This window comes from Carcharhinus amblyrhynchos, chromosome 15 (assembly GCF_965287045.1).
Source record: "Carcharhinus amblyrhynchos chromosome 15, sCarAmb.v2.hapA, whole genome shotgun sequence".
Classification (NCBI taxonomy): Eukaryota; Metazoa; Chordata; class Chondrichthyes; order Carcharhiniformes; family Carcharhinidae; genus Carcharhinus; species Carcharhinus amblyrhynchos.
In genome coordinates this window covers 25,592,365-25,598,400 of record NC_137338.1, presented here as the reverse complement: position 1 = coordinate 25,598,400, position 6,036 = coordinate 25,592,365, and positions in this window count along the sequence as shown.

Below are 6,036 nucleotides of genomic sequence, written 5' to 3'. Positions count from 1 at the left end.
GGCGAGGGCCGGGGCAGGGGGGGGGGGGAAGGCAAGTGGCTGGGCGGGGCGCCCGGCTTGTCAATCACCACGGGAGCGGGTGAGGCTTCAGGGACATCCAGTCACCGTCCGCATGGGCGGGGTCGTTCCCTGTCGATCACAGCGGAGTGGGTGGAACCTCAGGGACAACCAGTCGCCGCCGGAATGGGCGGAGTCCCTGGGGCCTGGCTGTCCCCGCCCGGCCGGTGACGTCACAATGCCCGGGGGGGCCAGCCTTTACCGGCAATCACGTGACCCATACCCCTTAAGGCGGGGCGGAAGAGGAAAGAGCTAAAATATTGCGCAAAGCTTAAGCGCTCCTTCCCTAGTGCCTGTTAGATTTTTGAATGGACGTACGCTGCATTAAGCTGATGTTTGTCTACACCTAAGCTATTACTTTAGCAGTACATTCTGCACCTTCTCTCTGAATGGTATGCTCTATCTGTATAGCGTGCAAGAAACAATACATTACACTGTGTACCAATACATGTGACAATAATAAAATCAAATCTGGACTCAAGATTGCAAGTGCTGGAAATTTTAAGCGCTTATTATAAATGGAAGGTCCATTAAAGAAGAAGAATCTCTTACTGTCAGCTAGATTATACATGGGGGTGGAGTGGTAATAGTTGTGGCACAGTGGTTTGCACTGTTGCCGGGTTAGATTCCAGCCTCGGGTGACTGCCTTTGTGGAGTTTGCACATTCTTTCCGTGTCCACGTGGGTTTCCTCCAGCACTCCGGTTTCCTCCCACAGTCCAAAGATGTGCGGGTTAGGTGGAAATGCCTTGAGAAATTGCTCCTTCATGTCAGGGGAATCAGCAGGGTAAATACATGGGGTTACAGCAATAGGGCCTGGGTAGGATTGTTGTCACTGTACTATATGAATTCTATGCAATATCACAAACTTTTTCATGGTAGCTGATGAAATTTAAATTCAGCTAATAAATTTGGACTTAAAAAATTGTCTCAGTGACGGTGACCATTGCCGATTGTTGTACAAGCCCACCTGTTCTGCTCATGTCCTTCAGGGCATAGACACGGGTCAAGGGTGGTGTAGGAAAAGCACATTGTTAGGATGGCGGTGTGGACTCATTGGGCCGAAGGGCCTGTTTCCCGTGCTGTGTTGTTTTTTGATCTTTGTTCTTTGAAAGGCATCTGCCATCCTTACCCTGACCTGTCCTACATATGACTCCAGTTCCACAGCAATGTAGTTGATTCTTAACTGTCCTTTGAAATGGCCAACCTAGCCATTCGGGCAATTAGGGATGGTCAACAAATGCTGGCATTGCCAGCGATGCGTGCATACAATGAAAGAATAAGTAAAAACTTTAAATTAAAAAGTAAACAAAATATCTTGGAAACAGTGAGCCAGTCAGCTTTTGTGGAATCACAGAATCCCTGCAATGCCATAAGAGACCATTTGGCCCATTACGTCTGCACCGACTCTCCGACTGAGCATCTTAGCCATGCCCTATCCCTGTAACCCCACAATGTACCCTGCTAATCTCCCTAACTCACAATTTTCAGACACCAAGAGTCGATTTAGCACGGACAACCAGCCTAACCTGCACATTTTCGGCCTATGGGAAACAGAAGTACTCAGAGGAAATAGGGAGAATTTGCAAACTCCACACAGTCACCCAAGGCCAGAATTGAATCCGGGTTCATGGCGCTGTCAGGCGGCACTGCTAAACATTGTGTCACTGTGCTGGCCCAAAAGAGGAAGGTAGGGTTAACGTTGCAGGTTATCCACTTAAGATGCTATTGTTTTTCTTTCCGTAGATGCTCTCTGACCTTTTGGATGCTTCCAGCACTCTCAGTTTTTATTTCAGATAGGTGGAGTTATCCTTAAGGGAAATTTTCCTTTAAAGGAGCTGCCAGTCGTGATAAACAAAAGTGAAACTCTTTGCAATTGCAAATAAAGATATGAGTTTACTTTTTAATATAATAAAATCAGAGAGTGCTGGAAAAACCCAGCAGATCTGACAGCTCCTGAAGAAGGGTCATATTGGACTCAGAAAGTTAACTCTTTCACTCTCCACTGATGCTTCTGAGGGGGAATAATATCCATATTAATAATCATGAAGGTGAATAGTAGGCGTATTAATAACTGTGTTCAGGGAAAAGGTTAAAAGAGGCAACCAAGTATGCACACAGTTTAACTGCAAGACAAGCATATAAGAACACCAAATTACTTTTAGACATGAAGCTAAAGAAAAAGTGTTCAAATGGCAGATGTGGCCTTCAGATAAATGTAGGGAGGGAGACACTGTCTTGTGGGATAGTTTATGTAACAAAGGCTCAGGCTGGGAGAAGCCATCAAATTAGACATCTGGATATGGGAGGAGGGATTGCTATCCATAAACATAGATACAAGCTGGGGTAGCAATGATAATGCTGAATTAGGTCAGATAACATGATTTAAGTCTTCATGCCAATTGGATATTGTAATTAAGAAGTGCACGATGGTAGCGATTGGTATTTAACATTTTTATCTTACACATGATGTAACCTTAATCTATAACTGTGAGTGGATACCTTTCGAGTCTGGGTGACCTTCATCAGAACTCAAACTTGTCTGATGAAGGATCATCTAGATTTGAAATGTTGGCCCTATTCTGTCTCCGCAGATCTGTCAGACCTGCTGAGATTTTCCAGCACTTTCTGTTTTTGTTTCAGGTTCCAGCATCTGCAATATTTTGCTTTTACTCCACTGCCTTGTTTGGTATACATTAATTACTTGTAATTGAATTTTAACTATGGGCCCAATTTTACCATCAAGTTGCGTCATTTTCAGATGCAAAAACTTGGTAAAATCAGGTATGAGGTGAGTAGCATGATCCACGCTCACCTTGAGCTAGCTCCCCCTTTAGCAAGAGCTGAAAAAGGCCACCATTGAGACCGCCCCTGAAACGGCGACTTAATGGACTGCATACCCACCGGCACGTCCCCCTTACCAGTGCATTCACTCATCCAGATTCGGCGCAAAACAGACTGGGTCCGCACTACATGGACATTGGGTGCTCCAGCTTCTGAGGAGGTTAGTTCCAAGCTTTTGGCAGCTCTCTGACTCAGATCGGTGGGGGGGGGGGCACGGTGGGGGGGGCGCGGGCAGGCGGGGGGGGGGGGGGGGGGGCGGGCGGGCGGGGGGGGCAGCGTGGGAGGTGGGTCAAATGGCTCTCTGGTAGGGGGAGGGATGTTGATCAGATGGTTCTCTGGTAGGGGGGGTAGGTAGGTTGTCAGATGGCTCCCTGGTGGATGGGAGGGACACGGGTCAGATGGCTCCCTGGTGGATGGGAGGGACACGGGTCAGATGGCTCCCTGGTGGATGGGAGGGACACGGGTCAGATGGCTCTCTGGTGGGGGGAAGGAGACGGGTCAGATGGCTCTCTGGTGGTGGGGAGGGAGGTGGGTCAGGTGGCTCTCTAGTGGGAGAGTGGGGCAGTGGTGGGGTCTGCTGCCCCTCCGCGTATGATTGGTGGGAGGGGGAAGGGGGTGTTCGCTGCCAATCTGCGTGCGATTGGTCAGGCGGGAAGGGGGGTCCGCTGCCACTCCACGTGTGATCGGTGGGGGTGAAGAGGGGAGAAGCCCGTGATTGGTCTGGGTGGTAGGGGGATAAGGGAGTCAATTATGTCATGGGGTGGGGCAATGTCTGTGGGGGTCGGGGGAAGGCATTATCCACCCCGGGAGTGATGTGGCAGCAGAGCATTTCTTTCTCTGCGCATTCGTAGTTGGAGGTGCTGATCGGGGCTGCAGTGTTTTGGGCACGATAAGCCCCATCCACAGGCTTCTGAAGCGCGATTCAGAATCACTGCTATTTTTTCAGGCAGAGTGCATAGGGGGGCACCAGGTCTAAAAGTCGATTCTGAAATATCCCAGTTTCAAGTCCGCCCAGCTCTTGGAAATAAATAGGGTCCTATATGTGCATGTGTATTTCTGAATTCTGTACTGGGGATGACCCAGATGATTTTCTAGAGTCCTATAGCTATAGAATAAACTGCCATTGTGAAACACTCTGACTTTGACTACTTTAAGGGAACATTTGTTATAAATATTCTAGCAGGTGGAACGTCAAAGAAAGCCTCACAACATTTCCAAACCTACTGAGTTTTTCCAGCACTTTCTATTTTCATTAAGAGCTCCGGCATCTGCAGAATTTTATTCTTTAAGTCAGGTCGGTGATATTGGGTGGAATTCTACTGGCTCACCCGCCCCAGAATCAGCGGCCGAGAGCGTTGGCCTTGGGTGGGATCTTGTGAGCCTCGGGCAGACATACCGATAAAATTCCGGCCATTGGGTGGAACCTTCCATTCTGGAGACTAAGTCCAGTGGTGGGCAGGAAGGTCATGTGATTCCGACTGGACAGCAGGACGGCTGAACCCGTGCGAACTTTCACTTTCCAACTCATTAATTATGCACCTATGAGGAGCTTGGTAGATCTTGTGCCAGTTACCTTGTTGGGGGGGGGGGGGGGGGGGGGAGGGTGGTCAAAGGTCATGGCACCATATTTAAACAGCAACCAGACAGCCATTGACCCACTGCAGGTTAGGATTTCCAGACTCTGCATCAATCAGAATGTTTAAGGGGAAAAAGCAATATTCAGACTCTTTTTCATTCATTGGACTTGGGCATCACTGGATGTTCCATATTTATTACCCATCCCTAGTTGCCCAAGGGCAATTGAGTGTCAATCACTTTGCTGTAGCTCTGGAGTCACATGTTGACCAGACCATGTAAGGACATCAGATTTCCTTCCCTAAAGGACATAAGCGAATCAAATGGGTTTTTCCGACAATTGACAACGGTTTCATGGTCATCATTAGATTTTTAATTCCAGATTTTTTTATTGTATTCAAACTCCACCATCTGCCACAGCAGGATTTGAACCCAGTCCCCAGAACGTTAGCTGAAGTTTTGGGATGAATAGTGTAGCAATAATACCACTAGGCCATCACCTCCCCACAGTTTGACAATAGTTCCCTGGAGCCTCTTCCAGGCTGTTCAGGAATGGTGGGGGCGCTGTTTCCAAGGAATAGGAGCAGGATGCCCTCCCACCTGACCATAGTGGCCCAGGAGGAGGTCATTGGAGTGTTAAACAGCCATGGGGTCCAAAAAAGGACTGATTTGTAATACAGGAAGAGAATGAATAACCTGTTTCACTGCACCATGATCAGTGAAACATCTACTCACTGCAAACTCATACTTTCATATGAGCATTAGGCTAGTTGAATGATTGAAGTCCACAGGGATGTCACACAAGACCGGTTGGTGGAGCATCAGCATTAAATGTGTGTCAGCCCCTTTAAGGTCTCTATATTAGTGCCTGAACAAACGGCTTCTGAATCACTTACTGGGGAGGGATCAGCAGCAACAATAGGCGTGCAGTTTCTGAACTGCTCATTCACCCAATGGTCATTCCTTCTGTCTTTCTGTAGGACAAGATATTTCATAATGAGAGAGAGCATGTGCAGAAGGGCGGTAACAGCCCAAAAATCTGTCCCCTCAGTACATTCAAGGAACATGCCGCAAAGCTGACATGAAAAAGTAAAGACCAAACTCGCGCAGAATGAAAGATTGGCCTCCTCCAGCAATTCAGTAATAAAGTACCTGGTATCAATTTATCACATGTGCGCAATGATGTGGATATGGATGGCATGGTGGTGCAGTGGTTAGTGCTGCTGCCTCACAGCTCCAGGGACCCAGTTTTGATTCTGGCCTTGGGTGTCTGTGTAGCACATTGTCCCTGGTTTGGTTTTCTTCTACAGTCCAAAGACATGCGCACGCTTGTGTGTATGTGTGATGTTGCACTTTTGGATCCTGTTTCCTTCAATGTGGATGTCTTCCTGCCCATTGTTAATGTGACCTTTCCCCTTCAAATGGTCACCTGCACCATTATTTTCAGAGACCCTTCCTAATGATGCCATTCAATCCCCCCCTGCCCGTTATCTTAGAATTACCACTACACCAGGTTCAAATGCCTCCCCTGAATGTGAGTTTGCTCTCTGCATCCCAGTGCC